Raw genomic sequence first — 15,354 nt, 5'->3', positions numbered from 1 at the left:
GTTTTCTATGCAAAGCGAAGACACTTCTCAAAGTTTCCTTAAGAACCAGCAGGAATGCCATGCCAGGTGAGTCAAGGTTGACGGGGTCCATTGTCTACACTGAAGAAGCAACCATGTCTGGTCTTGGTCCCATGGTGTAATGGCCAGCACTCTGGGCTTTGAATCCAGTGATCCGAGTTCAAGTCTCGGTGGGGCCTTTGTCTTAAGACGTGCTACTTTCTTGTATGATTCTGTGTGAAGGGACCAGCCATTGTTCCCCTGTGAGCCAAGGGAGGTGTGTCTTTGCCCGTTTGGTTCAATTATGCTGCTACTTCTTGCTCCGATCCCCTCAAGCTACCATTTACTTCCATGTGTCAGCTGTATCACACACATACTGCAGATATATCTGAAAGGTTCACTAATGTCCAACAGGAAAGTTGTGCCGTTTTGGTCAAGGTTTGCCATGTCCATAGGCTACGGTGAAGCAGCAGCAAGACGGGAAGGGAATCCAAGGTCCCATGGTGTAATGGTCAGCACTCTGGACTCTGAATCCAGTAATCCAAGTTCAAGTTTCGGTGGGACCTCCTGCCTGGATGATCGCTTACTGCGTTCCGCACGTAAGGAGCACCGGTGTTTGCTTTAACAGCATAGGCGAATTGGGTTTTTGCCGATTACTTTTTTTCGATTGTCCTGCATCATCTGACTCCATTCATCTAAACCTAGCCAACGTCAACATTCCTGCAACTTGAGTTTGGCGGCTAAAAGGAGCAGCACACTCCCCGTCGGGGAATCGAACCCCGGTCTCCCGCGTGACAGGCGGGGATACTCACCACTATACTAACGAGGAGACAGGCAAAGACCACGCCTGCCCAAACGCCTCCCTTGGCTGTGGTATACTTATGTGTTCTTCAAATTACATTGTGTTTGATGCTGTGATACCTGCATGACAGCAAACAAAATGTATTAAACTTTACTCAGTGGAAGCGTCTCTATTAAGACAAGATGAACCTATTAAATTAATGGTGAGATCTTGCCTTTTGGTTTCACAGTTCCATTCGATTATTGCTTGCTCATTTAGACCAGTGATTCAAATGAGGATTTGGGAATGACTCAAACCAATTCTCTGTTGGCCATTCTCTGCGGTCAACATGCTAGAATTTTCCATTTTATTACATGTATCGGCTGTTTTCTATGCAAAGCGAAGACACTTCTCAAAGTTTCCTTAAGAACCAGCAGGAATGCCATGCCAGGTGAGTCAAGGTTGACGGGGTCCATTGTCTACACTGAAGAAGCAACCGCGTCTGGTCTTGGTCCCATGGTGTAATGGCCAGCACTCTGGGCTTTGAATCCAGTGATCCGAGTTCAAGTCTCGGTGGGGCCTTTGTCTTAAGACGTGCTACTTTCTTGTATGATTCTGTGTGAAGGGACCAGCCATTGTTCCCCTGTGAGCCAAGGGAGGTGTGTCTTTGCCCGTTTGGTTCAATTATGCTGCTACTTCTTGCTCCGATCCCCTCAAGCTACCATTTACTTCCGTGTGTCAGCTGTATCACACACATACTGCAGATATATCTGAAAGGTTCACTAATGTCCAACAGGAAAGTTGTGCCGTTTTGGTCAAGGTTTGCCATGTCCATAGGCTACGGTGAAGCAGCAGCAAGACGGGAAGGGAATCCAAGGTCCCATGGTGTAATGGTCAGCACTCTGGACTCTGAATCCAGTAATCCAAGTTCAAGTTTCGGTGGGACCTCCTGCCTGGATGATCGCTTACTGTGTTCCGCACGTAAGGAGCACCGGTGTTTGCTTTAACAGCATAGGCGAATTGGGTTTTTGCCGATTACTTTTTTTCGATTGTCCTGCATCATCTGACTCCATTCATCTAAACCTAGCCAACGTCAACATTCCTGCAACTTGAGTTTGGCGGCTAAAAGGAGCAGCACACTCCCCGTCGGGGAATCGAACCCCGGTCTCCCGCGTGACAGGCGGGGATACTCACCACTATACTAACGAGGAGACAGGCAAAGACCACGCCTGCCCAAACGCCTCCCTTGGGTGTGGTATACTTATGTGTTCTTCAAATTACATTGTGTTTGATGCTGTGATACCTGCATGACAGCAAACAAAATGTATTAAACTTTACTCAGTGGAAGCGTCTCTATTAAGACAAGATGAACCTATTAAATTAATGGTGAGATCTTGCCTTTTGGTTTCACAGTTCCATTCGATTATTGCTTGCTCATTTAGACCAGTGATTCAAATGAGGATTTGGGAATGACTCAAACCAATTCTCTGTTGGCCATTCTCTGCGGTCAACATGCTAGAATTTTCCATTTTATTACATGTATCGGCTGTTTTCTATGCAAAGCGAAGACACTTCTCAAAGTTTCCTTAAGAACCAGCAGGAATGCCATGCCAGGTGAGTCAAGGTTGACGGGGTCCATTGTCTACACTGAAGAAGCAACCGCGTCTGGTCTTGGTCCCATGGTGTAATGGCCAGCACTCTGGGCTTTGAATCCAGTGATCCGAGTTCAAGTCTCGGTGGGGCCTTTGTCTTAAGACGTGCTACTTTCTTGTATGATTCTGTGTGAAGGGACCAGCCATTGTTCCCCTGTGAGCCAAGGGAGGTGTGTCTTTGCCCGTTTGGTTCAATTATGCTGCTACTTCTTGCTCCGATCCCCTCAAGCTACCATTTACTTCCGTGTGTCAGCTGTATCACACACATACTGCAGATATATCTGAAAGGTTCACTAATGTCCAACAGGAAAGTTGTGCCGTTTTGGTCAAGGTTTGCCATGTCCATAGGCTACGGTGAAGCAGCAGCAAGACGGGAAGGGAATCCAAGGTCCCATGGTGTAATGGTCAGCACTCTGGACTCTGAATCCAGTAATCCGAGTTCAAGTCTCGGTGGGACCTCCTGCCTGGATGATCGCTTACTGCGTTCCGCACGTAAGGAGCACCGGTGTTTGCTTTAACAGCATAGGCGAATTGGTTTTTTGCCGATTACTTTTTTTCAATTGTCCTGCATCATCTGACTCCATTCATCTAAACCTAGCCAACGTCAACATTCCTGCAACTTGAGTTTGGCGGCTAAAAGGAGCAGCACACTCCCCGTCGGGGAATCGAACCCCGGTCTCCCGCGTGACAGGCGGGGATACTCACCACTATACTAACGAGGAGACAGGCAAAGACCACGCCTGCCCAAACGCCTCCCGTGGCTGTGGTATACTTATGTGTTCTTCAAATTACATTGTGTTTGATGCTGTGATACCTGCATGACAGCAAACAAAATGTATTAAACTTTACTCAGTGGAAGCGTCTCTATTAAGACAAGATGAACCTATTAAATTAATGGTGAGATCTTGCCTTTTGGTTTCACAGTTCCATTCGATTATTGCTTGCTCATTTAGACCAGTGATTCAAATGAGGATTTGGGAATGACTCACATCAATTCTCTGTTGGCCATTCTCTGCGGTCAACATGCTAGAATTTTCCATTTTATTACATGTATCGGCTGTTTTCTATGCAAAGCGAAGACACTTCTCAAAGTTTCCTTAAGAACCAGCAGGAATGCCATGCCAGGTGAGTCAAGGTTGACGGGGTCCATTGTCTACACTGAAGAAGCAACCACGTCTGGTCTTGGTCCCATGGTGTAATGGCCAGCACTCTGGGCTTTGAATCCAGTGATCCGAGTTCAAGTCTCGGTGGGGCCTTTGTCTTAAGACGTGCTACTTTCTTGTATGATTCTGTGTGAAGGGACCATCCATTGTTCCCCTGTGAGCCAAGGGAGGTGTGTCTTTGCCCGTTTGGTTCAATTATGCTGCTACTTCTTGCTCCGATCCCCTCAAGCTACCATTTACTTCCGTGTGTCAGCTGTATCACACACATACTGCAGATATATCTGAAAGGTTCACTAATGTCCAACAGGAAAGTTGTGCCGTTTTGGTCAAGGTTTGCCATGTCCATAGGCTACGGTGAAGCAGCAGCAAGACGGGAAGGGAATCCAAGGTTCCATGGTGTAATGGTCAGCACTCTGGACTCTGAATCCAGTAATCCGAGTTCAAGTCTCGGTGGGACCTCCTGCCTGGATGATCGCTTACTGCGTTCCGCACGTAAGGAGCACCGGTGTTTGCCTTAACAGCATAGGCGAATTGGTTTTTTGCCGATTACTTTTTTTCGATTGTCCTGCATCATCTGACTCCATTCATCTCAACCTAGCCAACGTCAACATTCCTGCAACTTGAGTTTGGCGGCTAAAAGGAGCAGCACACTCCCCGTCGGGGAATCGAACCCCGGTCTCCCGCGTGACAGGCGGGGATACTCACCACTATACTAACGAGGAGACAGGCAAAGACTACGCCTGCCCAAACGCCTCCCGTGGCTGTGGTATACGTATGTGTTCTTCAAATTACATTGTGTTTGATGCTGTGATACCTGCATGACAGCAAACAAAATGTATTAAACTTTACTCAGTGGAAGCGTCTCTATTAAGACAAGATGAACCTATTAAATTAATGGTGAGATCTTGCCTTTTGGTTTCACAGTTCCATTCGATTATTGCTTGCTCATTTAGACCAGTGATTCAAATGAGGATTTGGGAATGACTCACACCAATTCTCTGTTGGCCATTCTCTGCGGTCAACATGCTAGAATTTTCCATTTTATTACATGTATCGGCTGTTTTCTATGCAAAGCGAAGACACTTCTCAAAGTTTCCTTAAGAACCAGCAGGAATGCCATGCCAGGTGAGTCAAGGTTGACGGGGTCCATTGTCTACACTGAAGAAGCAACCACGTCTGGTCTTGGTCCCATGGTGTAATGGCCAGCACTCTGGGCTTTGAATCCAGTGATCCGAGTTCAAGTCTCGGTGGGGCCTTTGTCTTAAGACGTGCTACTTTCTTGTATGATTCTGTGTGAAGGGACCAGCCATTGTTCCCCTGTGAGCCAAGGGAGGTGTGTCTTTGCCCGTTTGGTTCAATTATGCTGCTACTTCTTGCTCCGATCCCCTCAAGCTACCATTTACTTCCGTGTGTCAGCTGTATCACACACATACTGCAGATATATCTGAAAGGTTCACTAATGTCCAACAGGAAAGTTGTGCCGTTTTGGTCAAGGTTTGCCATGTCCATAGGCTACGGTGAAGCAGCAGCAAGACGGGAAGGGAATCCAAGGTCCCATGGTGTAATGGTCAGCACTCTGGACTCTGAATCCAGTAATCCGAGTTCAAGTCTCGGTGGGACCTCCTGCCTGGATGATCGCTTACTGCGTTCTGCACGTAAGGAGCACCGGTGTTTGCTTTAACAGCATAGGCGAATTGGTTTTTTGCCGATTACTTTTTTTCGATTGTCCTGTATCATCTGACTCCATTCATCTAAACCTAGCCAACGTCAACATTCCTGCAACTTGAGTTTGGCGGCTAAAAGGAGCAGCACACTCCCCGTCGGGGAATCGAACCCCGGTCTCCCGCGTGACAGGCGGGGATACTCACCACTATACTAACGAGGAGACAGGCAAAGACCACGCCTGCCCAAACGCCTCCCGTGGCTGTGGTATACTTATGTGTTCTTCAAATTACATTGTGTTTGATGCTGTGATACCTGCATGACAGCAAACAAAATGTATTAAACTTTACTCAGTGGAAGCGTCTCTATTAAGACAAGATGAACCTATTAAATTAATGGTGAGATCTTGCCTTTTGGTTTCACAGTTCCATTCGATTATTGCTTGCTCATTTAGACCAGTGATTCAAATGAGGATTTGGGAATGACTCACACCAATTCTCTGTTGGCCATTCTCTGCGGTCAACATGCTAGAATTTTCCATTTTATTACATGTATCGGCTGTTTTCTATGCAAAGCGAAGACACTTCTCAAAGTTTCCTTAAGAACCAGCAGGAATGCCATGCCAGGTGAGTCAAGGTTGACGGGGTCCATTGTCTACACTGAAGAAGCAACCACGTCTGGTCTTGGTCCCATGGTGTAATGGCCAGCACTCTGGGCTTTGAATCCAGTGATCCGAGTTCAAGTCTCGGTGGGGCCTTTGTCTTAAGACGTGCTACTTTCTTGTATGATTCTGTGTGAAGGGACCAGCCATTGTTCCCCTGTGAGCCAAGGGAGGTGTGTCTTTGCCCGTTTGGTTCAATTATGCTGCTACTTCTTGCTCCGATCCCCTCAAGCTACCATTTACTTCCGTGTGTCAGCTGTATCACACACATACTGCAGATATATCTGAAAGGTTCACTAATGTCCAACAGGAAAGTTGTGCCGTTTTGGTCAAGGTTTGCCATGTCCATAGGCTACGGTGAAGCAGCAGCAAGACGGGAAGGGAATCCAAGGTCCCATGGTGTAATGGTCAGCACTCTGGACTCTGAATCCAGTAATCCGAGTTCAAGTCTCGGTGGGACCTCCTGCCTGGATGATCGCTTACTGCGTTCCGCACGTAAGGAGCACCGGTGTTTGCTTTAACAGCATAGGCGAATTGGTTTTTTGCCGATTACTTTTTTTCGATTGTCCTGCATCATCTGACTCCATTCATCTAAACCTAGCCAACGTCAACATTCCTGCAACTTGAGTTTGGCGGCTAAAAGGAGCAGCACACTCCCCGTCGGGGAATCGAACCCCGGTCTCCCGCGTGACAGGCGGGGATACTCACCACTATACTAACGAGGAGACAGGCAAAGACCACGCCTGCCCAAACGCCTCCCGTGGCTGTGGTATACTTATGTGTTCTTCAAATTACATTGTGTTTGATGCTGTGATACCTGCATGACAGCAAACAAAATGTATTAAACTTTACTCAGTGGAAGCGTCTCTATTAAGACAAGATGAACCTATTAAATTAATGGTGAGATCTTGCCTTTTGGTTTCACAGTTCCATTCGATTATTGCTTGCTCATTTAGACCAGTGATTCAAATGAGGATTTGGGAATGACTCACACCAATTCTCTGTTGGCCATTCTCTGCGGTCAACATGCTAGAATTTTCCATTTTATTACATGTATCGGCTGTTTTCTATGCAAAGCGAAGACACTTCTCAAAGTTTCCTTAAGAACCAGCAGGAATGCCATGCCAGGTGAGTCAAGGTTGACGGGGTCCATTGTCTACACTGAAGAAGCAACCACGTCTGGTCTTGGTCCCATGGTGTAATGGCCAGCACTCTGGGCTTTGAATCCAGTGATCCGAGTTCAAGTCTCGGTGGGGCCTTTGTCTTAAGATGTGCTACTTTCTTGTATGATTCTGTGTGAAGGGACCAGCCATTGTTCCCCTGTGAGCCAAGGGAGGTGTGTCTTTGCCCGTTTGGTTCAATTATGCTGCTACTTCTTGCTCCGATCCCCTCAAGCTACCATTTACTTCCGTGTGTCAGCTGTATCACACACATACTGCAGATATATCTGAAAGGTTCACTAATGTCCAACAGGAAAGTTGTGCCGTTTTGGTCAAGGTTTGCCATGTCCATAGGCTACGGTGAAGCAGCAGCAAGACGGGAAGGGAATCCAAGGTCCCATGGTGTAATGGTCAGCACTCTGGACTCTGAATCCAGTAATCCGAGTTCAAGTCTCGGTGGGACCTCCTGCCTGGATGATCGCTTACTGCGTTCCGCACGTAAGGAGCACCGGTGTTTGCTTTAACAGCATAGGCGAATTGGTTTTTTGCCGATTACTTTTTTTCGATTGTCCTGCATCATCTGACTCCATTCATCTAAACCTAGCCAACGTCAACATTCCTGCAACTTGAGTTTGGCGGCTAAAAGGAGCAGCACACTCCCCGTCGGGGAATCGAACCCCGGTCTCCCGCGTGACAGGCGGGGATACTCACCACTATACTAACGAGGAGACAGGCAAAGACCACGCCTGCCCAAACGCCTCCCGTGGCTGTGGTATACTTATGTGTTCTTCAAATTACATTGTGTTTGATGCTGTGATACCTGCATGACAGCAAACAAAATGTATTAAACTTTACTCAGTGGAAGCGTCTCTATTAAGACAAGATGAACCTATTAAATTAATGGTGAGATCTTGCCTTTTGGTTTCACAGTTCCATTCGATTATTGCTTGCTCATTTAGACCAGTGATTCAAATGAGGATTTGGGAATGACTCACACCAATTCTCTGTTGGCCATTCTCTGCGGTCAACATGCTAGAATTTTCCATTTTATTACATGTATCGGCTGTTTTCTATGCAAAGCGAAGACACTTCTCAAAGTTTCCTTAAGAACCAGCAGGAATGCCATGCCAGGTGAGTCAAGGTTGACGGGGTCCATTGTCTACACTGAAGAAGCAACCACGTCTGGTCTTGGTCCCATGGTGTAATGGCCAGCACTCTGGGCTTTGAATCCAGTGATCCGAGTTCAAGTCTCGGTGGGGCCTTTGTCTTAAGACGTGCTACTTTCTTGTATGATTCTGTGTGAAGGGACCAGCCATTGTTCCCCTGTGAGCCAAGGGAGGTGTGTCTTTGCCCGTTTGGTTCAATTATGCTGCTACTTCTTGCTCCGATCCCCTCAAGCTACCATTTACTTCCGTGTGTCAGCTGTATCACACACATACTGCAGATATATCTGAAAGGTTCACTAATGTCCAACAGGAAAGTTGTGCCGTTTTGGTCAAGGTTTGCCATGTCCATAGGCTACGGTGAAGCAGCAGCAAGATGGGAAGGGAATCCAAGGTCCCATGGTGTAATGGTCAGCACTCTGGACTCTGAATCCAGTAATCCGAGTTCAAGTCTCGGTGGGACCTCCTGCCTGGATGATCGCTTACTGCGTTCCGCACGTAAGGAGCACCGGTGTTTGCTTTAACAGCATAGGCGAATTGGTTTTTTGCCGTTTACTTTTTTTCGATTGTCCTGCATCATCTGACTCCATTCATCTCAACCTAGCCAACGTCAACATTCCTGCAACTTGAGTTTGGCGGCTAAAAGGAGCAGCACACTCCCCGTCGGGGAATCGAACCCCGGTCTCCCGCGTGACAGGCGGGGATACTCACCACTATACTAACGAGGAGACAGGCAAAGAACACGCCTGCCCAAACGTCTCCCGTGGCTGTGGTATACTTATGTGTTCTTCAAATTACATTGTGTTTGATGCTGTGATACCTGCATGACAGCAAACAAAATGTATTAAACTTTACTCAGTGGAAGCGTCTCTATTAAGACAAGATGAACCTATTAAATTAATGGTGAGATCTTGCCTTTTGGTTTCACAGTTCCATTCGATTATTGCTTGCTCATTTAGACCAGTGATTCAAATGAGGATTTGGGAATGACTCACACCAATTCTCTGTTGGCCATTCTCTGCGGTCAACATGCTAGAATTTTCCATTTTATTACATGTATCGGCTGTTTTCTATGCAAAGCGAAGACACTTCTCAAAGTTTCCTTAAGAACCAGCAGGAATGCCATGCCAGGTGAGTCAAGGTTGACGGGGTCCATTGTCTACACTGAAGAAGCAACCACGTCTGGTCTTGGTCCCATGGTGTAATGGCCAGCACTCTGGGCTTTGAATCCAGTGATCCGAGTTCAAGTCTCGGTGGGGCCTTTGTCTTAAGACGTGCTACTTTCTTGTATGATTCTGTGTGAAGGGACCAGCCATTGTTCCCCTGTGAGCCAAGGGAGGTGTGTCTTTTCCCGTTTGGTTCAATTATGCTGCTACTTCTTGCTCCGATCCCCTCAAGCTACCATTTACTTCCGTGTGTCAGCTGTATCACACACATACTGTAGATATATCTGAAAGGTTCACTAATGTCCAACAGGAAAGTTGTGCCGTTTTGGTCAAGGTTTGCCATGTCCATAGGCTACGGTGAAGCAGCAGCAAGACGGGAAGGGAATCCAAGGTCCCATGGTGTAATGGTCAGCACTCTGGACTCTGAATCCAGTAATCCGAGTTCAAGTCTCGGTGGGACCTCCTGCCTGGATGATCGCTTACTGCGTTCCGCACGTAAGGAGCACCGGTGTTTGCTTTAACAGCATAGGCGAATTGGTTTTTTGCCGATTACTTTTTTTCGATTGTCCTGCATCATCTGACTCCATTCATCTAAACCTACCCAACGTCAACATTCCTGCAACTTGAGTTTGGCGGCTAAAAGGAGCAGCACACTCCCCGTCGGGGAATCGAACCCCGGTCTCCCGCGTGACAGGCGGGGATACTCACCACTATACTAACGAGGAGACAGGCAAAGACCACGCCTGCCCAAACGCCTCCCGTGGCTGTGGTATACTTATGTGTTCTTCAAATAACATTGTGTTTGATGCTGTGATACCTGCATGACAGCAAACAAAATGTATTAAACTTTACTCAGTGGAAGCGTCTCTATTAAGACAAGATGAACCTATTAAATTAATGGTGAGATCTTGCCTTTTGGTTTCACAGTTCCATTCGATTATTGCTTGCTCATTTAGACCAGTGATTCAAATGAGGATTTGGGAATGACTCACACCAATTCTCTGTTGGCCATTCTCTGCGGTCAACATGCTAGAATTTTCCATTTTATTACATGTATCGGCTGTTTTCTATGCAAAGCGAAGACACTTCTCAAAGTTTCCTTAAGAACCAGCAGGAATGCCATGCCAGGTGAGTCAAGGTTGACGGGGTCCATTGTCTACACTGAAGAAGCAACCACGTCTGGTCTTGGTCCCATGGTGTAATGGCCAGCACTCTGGGCTTTGAATCCAGTGATCCGAGTTCAAGTCTCGGTGGGGCCTTTGTCTTAAGACGTGCTACTTTCTTGTATGATTCTGTGTGAAGGGACCAGCCATTGTTCCCCTGTGAGCCAAGGGAGGTGTGTCTTTTCCCGTTTGGTTCAATTATGCTGCTACTTCTTGCTCCGATCCCCTCAAGCTACCATTTACTTCCGTGTGTCAGCTGTATCACACACATACTGTAGATATATCTGAAAGGTTCACTAATGTCCAACAGGAAAGTTGTGCCGTTTTGGTCAAGGTTTGCCATGTCCATAGGCTACGGTGAAGCAGCAGCAAGACGGGAAGGGAATCCAAGGTCCCATGGTGTAATGGTCAGCACTCTGGACTCTGAATCCAGTAATCCGAGTTCAAGTCTCGGTGGGACCTCCTGCCTGGATGATCGCTTACTGCGTTCCGCACGTAAGGAGCACCGGTGTTTGCTTTAACAGCATAGGCGAATTGGTTTTTTGCCGTTTACTTTTTTTCGATTGTCCTGCATCATCTGACTCCATTCATCTCAACCTAGCCAACGTCAACATTCCTGCAACTTGAGTTTGGCGGCTAAAAGGAGCAGCACACTCCCCGTCGGGGAATCGAACCCCGGTCTCCCGCGTGACAGGCGGGGATACTCACCACTATACTAACGAGGAGACAGGCAAAGAACACGCCTGCCCAAACGTCTCCCGTGGCTGTGGTATACTTATGTGTTCTTCAAATTACATTGTGTTTGATGCTGTGATACCTGCATGACAGCAAACAAAATGTATTAAACTTTACTCAGTGGAAGCGTCTCTATTAAGACAAGATGAACCTATTAAATTAATGGTGAGATCTTGCCTTTTGGTTTCACAGTTCCATTCGATTATTGCTTGCTCATTTAGACCAGTGATTCAGATGAGGATTTGGGAATGACTCACACCAATTCTCTGTTGGCCATTCTCTGCGGTCAACATGCTAGAATTTTCCATTTTATTACATGTATCGGCTGTTTTCTATGCAAAGCGAAGACACTTCTCAAAGTTTCCTTAAGAACCAGCAGGAATGCCATGCCAGGTGAGTCAAGGTTGACGGGGTCCATTGTCTACACTGAAGAAGCAACCACGTCTGGTCTTGGTCCCATGGTGTAATGGCCAGCACTCTGGGCTTTGAATCCAGTGATCCGAGTTCAAGTCTCGGTGGGGCCTTTGTCTTAAGACGTGCTACTTTCTTGTATGATTCTGTGTGAAGGGACCAGCCATTGTTCCCCTGTGAGCCAAGGGAGGTGTGTCTTTGCCCGTTTGGTTCAATTATGCTGCTACTTCTTGCTCCGATCCCCTCAAGCTACCATTTACTTCCGTGTGTCAGCTGTATCACACACATACTGCAGATATATCTGAAAGGTTCACTAATGTCCAACAGGAAAGTTGTGCCGTTTTGGTCAAGGTTTGCCATGTCCATAGGCTACGGTGAAGCAGCAGCAAGACGGGAAGGGAATCCAAGGTCCCATGGTGTAATGGTCAGCACTCTGGACTCTGAATCCAGTAATCCGAGTTCAAGTCTCGGTGGGACCTCCTGCCTGGATGATCGCTTACTGCGTTCCGCACGTAAGGAGCACCGGTGTTTGCTTTAACAGCATAGGCGAATTGGTTTTTTGCCGATTACTTTTTTTCGATTGTCCTGCATCATCTGACTCCATTCATCTAAACCTAGCCAACGTCAACATTCCTGCAACTTGAGTTTGGCGGCTAAAAGGAGCAGCACACTCCCCGTCGGGGAATCGAACCCCGGTCTCCCGCGTGACAGGCGGGGATACTCACCACTATACTAACGAGGAGACAGGCAAAGACCACGCCTGCCCAAACGCCTCCCGTGGCTGTGGTATACTTATGTGTTCTTCAAATAACATTGTGTTTGATGCTGTGATACCTGCATGACAGCAAACAAAATGTATTAAACTTTACTCAGTGGAAGCGTCTCTATTAAGACAAGATGAACCTATTAAATTAATGGTGAGATCTTGCCTTTTGGTTTCACAGTTCCATTCGATTATTGCTTGCTCATTTAGACCAGTGATTCAAATGAGGATTTGGGAATGACTCACACCAATTCTCTGTTGGCCATTCTCTGCGGTCAACATGCTAGAATTTTCCATTTTATTACATGTATCGGCTGTTTTCTATGCAAAGCGAAGACACTTCTCAAAGTTTCCTTAAGAACCAGCAGGAATGCCATGCCAGGTGAGTCAAGGTTGACGGGGTCCATTGTCTACACTGAAGAAGCAACCACGTCTGGTCTTGGTCCCATGGTGTAATGGCCAGCACTCTGGGCTTTGAATCCAGTGATCCGAGTTCAAGTCTCGGTGGGGCCTTTGTCTTAAGACGTGCTACTTTCTTGTATGATTCTGTGTGAAGGGACCAGCCATTGTTCCCCTGTGAGCCAAGGGAGGTGTGTCTTTGCCCGTTTGGTTCAATTATGCTGCTACTTCTTGCTCCGATCCCCTCAAGCTACCATTTACTTCCGTGTGTCAGCTGTATCACACACATACTGCAGATATATCTGAAAGGTTCACTAATGTCCAACAGGAAAGTTGTGCCGTTTTGGTCAAGGTTTGCCATGTCCATAGGCTACGGTGAAGCAGCAGCAAGACGGGAAGGGAATCCAAGGTCCCATGGTGTACTGGTCAGCACTCTGGACTCTGAATCCAGTAATCCGAGTTCAAGTCTCGGTGGGGCCTTTGTCTTAAGACGTGCTACTTTCTTGTATGATTCTGTGTGAAGGGACCAGCCATTGTTCCCCTGTGAGCCAAGGGAGGTGTGTCTTTGCCCGTTTGGTTCAATTATGCTGCTACTTCTTGCTCCGATCCCCTCAAGTTACCATTTACTTCCGTGTGTCAGCTGTATCACACACATACTGCAGATATATCTGAAAGGTTCACTAATGTCCAACAGGAAAGTTGTGCCGTTTTGGTCAAGGTTTGCCATGTCCATAGGCTACGGTGAAGCAGCAGCAAGACGGGAAGGGAATCCAAGGTCCCATGGTGTAATGGTCAGCACTCTGGACTCTGAATCCAGTAATCCGAGTTCAAGTCTCGGTGGGACCTCCTGCCTGGATGGTCGCTTACTGCGTTCCACACGTAAGGAGCACCGGTGTTTGCTTTAACAGCATAGGCGAATTGGTTTTTTGCAGATTACTTTTTTTCGATTGTCCTGCATCATCTGACTCCATTCATCTCAACCTAGCCAACGTCAACATTCCTGCAACTTGAGTTTGGCGGCTAAAAGGAGCAGCACACTCCCCGTCGGGGAATCGAACCCCGGTCTCCCGCGTGACAGGCGGGGATACTCACCACTATACTAACGAGGAGACAGGCAAAGACCACGCCTGCCCAAACGCCTCCCGTGGCTGTGGTATACTTATGTGTTCTTCAAATTACATTGTGTTTGATGCTGTGATACCTGCATGACAGCAAACAAAATGTATTAAACTTTACTCAGTGGAAGCGTCTCTATTAAGACAAGATGAACCTATTAAATTAATGGTGAGATCTTGCCTTTTGGTTTCACAGTTCCATTCGATTATTGCTTGCTCATTTAGACCAGTGATTCAAATGAGGATTTGGGAATGACTCACATCAATTCTCTGTTGGCCATTCTCTGCGGTCAACATGCTAGAATTTTCCATTTTATTACATGTATCGGCTGTTTTCTATGCAAAGCGAAGACACTTCTCAAAGTTTCCTTAAGAACCAGCAGGAATGCCATGCCAGGTGAGTCAAGGTTGACGGGGTCCATTGTCTACACTGAAGAAGCAACCACGTCTGGTCTTGGTCCCATGGTGTAATGGCCAGCACTCTGGGCTTTGAATCCAGTGATCCGAGGTCAAGTATCGGTGGGGCCTTTGTCTTAAGACGTGCTACTTTCTTGTATGATTCTGTGTGAAGGGACCAGCCATTGTTCCCCTGTGAGCCAAGGGAGGTGTGTCTTTGCCCGTTTGGTTCAATTATGCTGCTACTTCTTGCTCCGATCCCCTCAAGCTACCATTTACTTCCGTGTGTCAGCTGTATCACACACATACTGCAGATATATCTGAAAGGTTCACTAATGTCCAACAGGAAAGTTGTGCCGTTTTGGTCAAGGTTTGCCATGTCCATAGGCTACGGTGAAGCAGCAGCAAGACGGGAAGGGAATACAAGGTCCCATGGTGTAATGGTCATCACTCAGGACTCTGAATCCAGTAATCCGAGTTCAAGTCTCGGTGGGACCTCCTGCCTGGATGATCGCTTACTGCGTTCCGCACGTAAGGAGCACCGGTGTTTGCTTTAACAGCATAGGCGAATTGGTTTTTTGCAGATTACTTTTTTTTCGATTGTCCTGCATCATCTGACTCCATTCATCTCAACCTAGCCAACGTCAACATTCCTGCAACTTGAGTTTGGCGGCTAAAAGGAGCAGCACACTCCCCGTCGGGGAATCGAACCCCGGTCTCCCGCGTGACAGGCGGGGATACTCACCACTATACTAACGAGGAGACAGGCAAAGACCACGCCTGCCCAAACGCCTCCCGTGGCTGTGGTATACTTATGTGTTCTTCAAATTACATTGTGTTTGATGCTGTGATACCTGCATGACAGCAAACAAAATGTATTAAACTTTACTCAGTGGAAGCGTCTCTATTAAGACAAGATGAACCTATTAAATTAATGGTGAGATCTTGCCTTTTGGTTTCACAGTTC

At 47.1% G+C, this 15,354-nt stretch overlaps 35 non-coding genes across 35 annotated transcripts; 22 read left to right on the top strand and 13 right to left on the bottom strand.

Moving 5' to 3' along the window:
- Nucleotides 1–125: 125 nt before the first annotated feature.
- Nucleotides 126–197, top strand: trnaq-uug (transfer RNA glutamine (anticodon UUG)). Its single transcript has one exon. It is a non-coding gene; the product is annotated as a tRNA-Gln (tRNA).
- A 557-nt stretch (nt 198–754) lies between these two features.
- trnad-guc (transfer RNA aspartic acid (anticodon GUC)) lies at nt 755–826 on the bottom strand. The gene has a single exon. It is a non-coding gene; the product is annotated as a tRNA-Asp (tRNA).
- A 462-nt stretch (nt 827–1,288) lies between these two features.
- trnaq-uug (transfer RNA glutamine (anticodon UUG)) lies at nt 1,289–1,360 on the top strand. The gene has a single exon. It is a non-coding gene; the product is annotated as a tRNA-Gln (tRNA).
- Nucleotides 1,361–1,917: 557 nt separating this feature from the next.
- trnad-guc (transfer RNA aspartic acid (anticodon GUC)) lies at nt 1,918–1,989 on the bottom strand. The gene has a single exon. It is a non-coding gene; the product is annotated as a tRNA-Asp (tRNA).
- Nucleotides 1,990–2,451: 462 nt separating this feature from the next.
- trnaq-uug (transfer RNA glutamine (anticodon UUG)) lies at nt 2,452–2,523 on the top strand. The gene has a single exon. It is a non-coding gene; the product is annotated as a tRNA-Gln (tRNA).
- Nucleotides 2,524–2,817: 294 nt separating this feature from the next.
- Nucleotides 2,818–2,889, top strand: trnaq-cug (transfer RNA glutamine (anticodon CUG)). The gene has a single exon. It is a non-coding gene; the product is annotated as a tRNA-Gln (tRNA).
- Nucleotides 2,890–3,080: 191 nt separating this feature from the next.
- Nucleotides 3,081–3,152, bottom strand: trnad-guc (transfer RNA aspartic acid (anticodon GUC)). The gene has a single exon. It is a non-coding gene; the product is annotated as a tRNA-Asp (tRNA).
- A 462-nt stretch (nt 3,153–3,614) lies between these two features.
- On the top strand, nt 3,615–3,686 carry trnaq-uug (transfer RNA glutamine (anticodon UUG)). The gene has a single exon. It is a non-coding gene; the product is annotated as a tRNA-Gln (tRNA).
- Nucleotides 3,687–3,980: 294 nt separating this feature from the next.
- Nucleotides 3,981–4,052, top strand: trnaq-cug (transfer RNA glutamine (anticodon CUG)). Its single transcript has one exon. It is a non-coding gene; the product is annotated as a tRNA-Gln (tRNA).
- A 191-nt stretch (nt 4,053–4,243) lies between these two features.
- On the bottom strand, nt 4,244–4,315 carry trnad-guc (transfer RNA aspartic acid (anticodon GUC)). The gene has a single exon. It is a non-coding gene; the product is annotated as a tRNA-Asp (tRNA).
- A 462-nt stretch (nt 4,316–4,777) lies between these two features.
- Nucleotides 4,778–4,849, top strand: trnaq-uug (transfer RNA glutamine (anticodon UUG)). Its single transcript has one exon. It is a non-coding gene; the product is annotated as a tRNA-Gln (tRNA).
- A 294-nt stretch (nt 4,850–5,143) lies between these two features.
- trnaq-cug (transfer RNA glutamine (anticodon CUG)) lies at nt 5,144–5,215 on the top strand. The gene has a single exon. It is a non-coding gene; the product is annotated as a tRNA-Gln (tRNA).
- Nucleotides 5,216–5,406: 191 nt separating this feature from the next.
- trnad-guc (transfer RNA aspartic acid (anticodon GUC)) lies at nt 5,407–5,478 on the bottom strand. Its single transcript has one exon. It is a non-coding gene; the product is annotated as a tRNA-Asp (tRNA).
- A 462-nt stretch (nt 5,479–5,940) lies between these two features.
- Nucleotides 5,941–6,012, top strand: trnaq-uug (transfer RNA glutamine (anticodon UUG)). Its single transcript has one exon. It is a non-coding gene; the product is annotated as a tRNA-Gln (tRNA).
- A 294-nt stretch (nt 6,013–6,306) lies between these two features.
- Nucleotides 6,307–6,378, top strand: trnaq-cug (transfer RNA glutamine (anticodon CUG)). The gene has a single exon. It is a non-coding gene; the product is annotated as a tRNA-Gln (tRNA).
- Nucleotides 6,379–6,569: 191 nt separating this feature from the next.
- Nucleotides 6,570–6,641, bottom strand: trnad-guc (transfer RNA aspartic acid (anticodon GUC)). The gene has a single exon. It is a non-coding gene; the product is annotated as a tRNA-Asp (tRNA).
- Nucleotides 6,642–7,103: 462 nt separating this feature from the next.
- trnaq-uug (transfer RNA glutamine (anticodon UUG)) lies at nt 7,104–7,175 on the top strand. The gene has a single exon. It is a non-coding gene; the product is annotated as a tRNA-Gln (tRNA).
- A 294-nt stretch (nt 7,176–7,469) lies between these two features.
- trnaq-cug (transfer RNA glutamine (anticodon CUG)) lies at nt 7,470–7,541 on the top strand. The gene has a single exon. It is a non-coding gene; the product is annotated as a tRNA-Gln (tRNA).
- A 191-nt stretch (nt 7,542–7,732) lies between these two features.
- On the bottom strand, nt 7,733–7,804 carry trnad-guc (transfer RNA aspartic acid (anticodon GUC)). The gene has a single exon. It is a non-coding gene; the product is annotated as a tRNA-Asp (tRNA).
- Nucleotides 7,805–8,266: 462 nt separating this feature from the next.
- Nucleotides 8,267–8,338, top strand: trnaq-uug (transfer RNA glutamine (anticodon UUG)). Its single transcript has one exon. It is a non-coding gene; the product is annotated as a tRNA-Gln (tRNA).
- Nucleotides 8,339–8,632: 294 nt separating this feature from the next.
- On the top strand, nt 8,633–8,704 carry trnaq-cug (transfer RNA glutamine (anticodon CUG)). Its single transcript has one exon. It is a non-coding gene; the product is annotated as a tRNA-Gln (tRNA).
- Nucleotides 8,705–8,895: 191 nt separating this feature from the next.
- trnad-guc (transfer RNA aspartic acid (anticodon GUC)) lies at nt 8,896–8,967 on the bottom strand. The gene has a single exon. It is a non-coding gene; the product is annotated as a tRNA-Asp (tRNA).
- A 462-nt stretch (nt 8,968–9,429) lies between these two features.
- Nucleotides 9,430–9,501, top strand: trnaq-uug (transfer RNA glutamine (anticodon UUG)). Its single transcript has one exon. It is a non-coding gene; the product is annotated as a tRNA-Gln (tRNA).
- Nucleotides 9,502–9,795: 294 nt separating this feature from the next.
- trnaq-cug (transfer RNA glutamine (anticodon CUG)) lies at nt 9,796–9,867 on the top strand. The gene has a single exon. It is a non-coding gene; the product is annotated as a tRNA-Gln (tRNA).
- A 191-nt stretch (nt 9,868–10,058) lies between these two features.
- Nucleotides 10,059–10,130, bottom strand: trnad-guc (transfer RNA aspartic acid (anticodon GUC)). Its single transcript has one exon. It is a non-coding gene; the product is annotated as a tRNA-Asp (tRNA).
- A 462-nt stretch (nt 10,131–10,592) lies between these two features.
- Nucleotides 10,593–10,664, top strand: trnaq-uug (transfer RNA glutamine (anticodon UUG)). The gene has a single exon. It is a non-coding gene; the product is annotated as a tRNA-Gln (tRNA).
- A 294-nt stretch (nt 10,665–10,958) lies between these two features.
- Nucleotides 10,959–11,030, top strand: trnaq-cug (transfer RNA glutamine (anticodon CUG)). Its single transcript has one exon. It is a non-coding gene; the product is annotated as a tRNA-Gln (tRNA).
- A 191-nt stretch (nt 11,031–11,221) lies between these two features.
- trnad-guc (transfer RNA aspartic acid (anticodon GUC)) lies at nt 11,222–11,293 on the bottom strand. Its single transcript has one exon. It is a non-coding gene; the product is annotated as a tRNA-Asp (tRNA).
- A 462-nt stretch (nt 11,294–11,755) lies between these two features.
- Nucleotides 11,756–11,827, top strand: trnaq-uug (transfer RNA glutamine (anticodon UUG)). The gene has a single exon. It is a non-coding gene; the product is annotated as a tRNA-Gln (tRNA).
- Nucleotides 11,828–12,121: 294 nt separating this feature from the next.
- Nucleotides 12,122–12,193, top strand: trnaq-cug (transfer RNA glutamine (anticodon CUG)). Its single transcript has one exon. It is a non-coding gene; the product is annotated as a tRNA-Gln (tRNA).
- A 191-nt stretch (nt 12,194–12,384) lies between these two features.
- Nucleotides 12,385–12,456, bottom strand: trnad-guc (transfer RNA aspartic acid (anticodon GUC)). Its single transcript has one exon. It is a non-coding gene; the product is annotated as a tRNA-Asp (tRNA).
- Nucleotides 12,457–12,918: 462 nt separating this feature from the next.
- Nucleotides 12,919–12,990, top strand: trnaq-uug (transfer RNA glutamine (anticodon UUG)). The gene has a single exon. It is a non-coding gene; the product is annotated as a tRNA-Gln (tRNA).
- A 660-nt stretch (nt 12,991–13,650) lies between these two features.
- trnaq-cug (transfer RNA glutamine (anticodon CUG)) lies at nt 13,651–13,722 on the top strand. Its single transcript has one exon. It is a non-coding gene; the product is annotated as a tRNA-Gln (tRNA).
- Nucleotides 13,723–13,913: 191 nt separating this feature from the next.
- trnad-guc (transfer RNA aspartic acid (anticodon GUC)) lies at nt 13,914–13,985 on the bottom strand. Its single transcript has one exon. It is a non-coding gene; the product is annotated as a tRNA-Asp (tRNA).
- Nucleotides 13,986–15,077: 1,092 nt separating this feature from the next.
- trnad-guc (transfer RNA aspartic acid (anticodon GUC)) lies at nt 15,078–15,149 on the bottom strand. The gene has a single exon. It is a non-coding gene; the product is annotated as a tRNA-Asp (tRNA).
- Between the last annotated feature and the right edge of the window lie 205 nt (nt 15,150–15,354).

The sequence above is a fragment of the Paramormyrops kingsleyae genome, chromosome 1 (assembly GCF_048594095.1).
Source record: "Paramormyrops kingsleyae isolate MSU_618 chromosome 1, PKINGS_0.4, whole genome shotgun sequence".
NCBI classification, from domain to species: Eukaryota; Metazoa; Chordata; class Actinopteri; order Osteoglossiformes; family Mormyridae; genus Paramormyrops; species Paramormyrops kingsleyae.
Note: the sequence above shows the minus strand (reverse complement) of the source record. Positions and strands in the feature narration are given on the sequence as shown.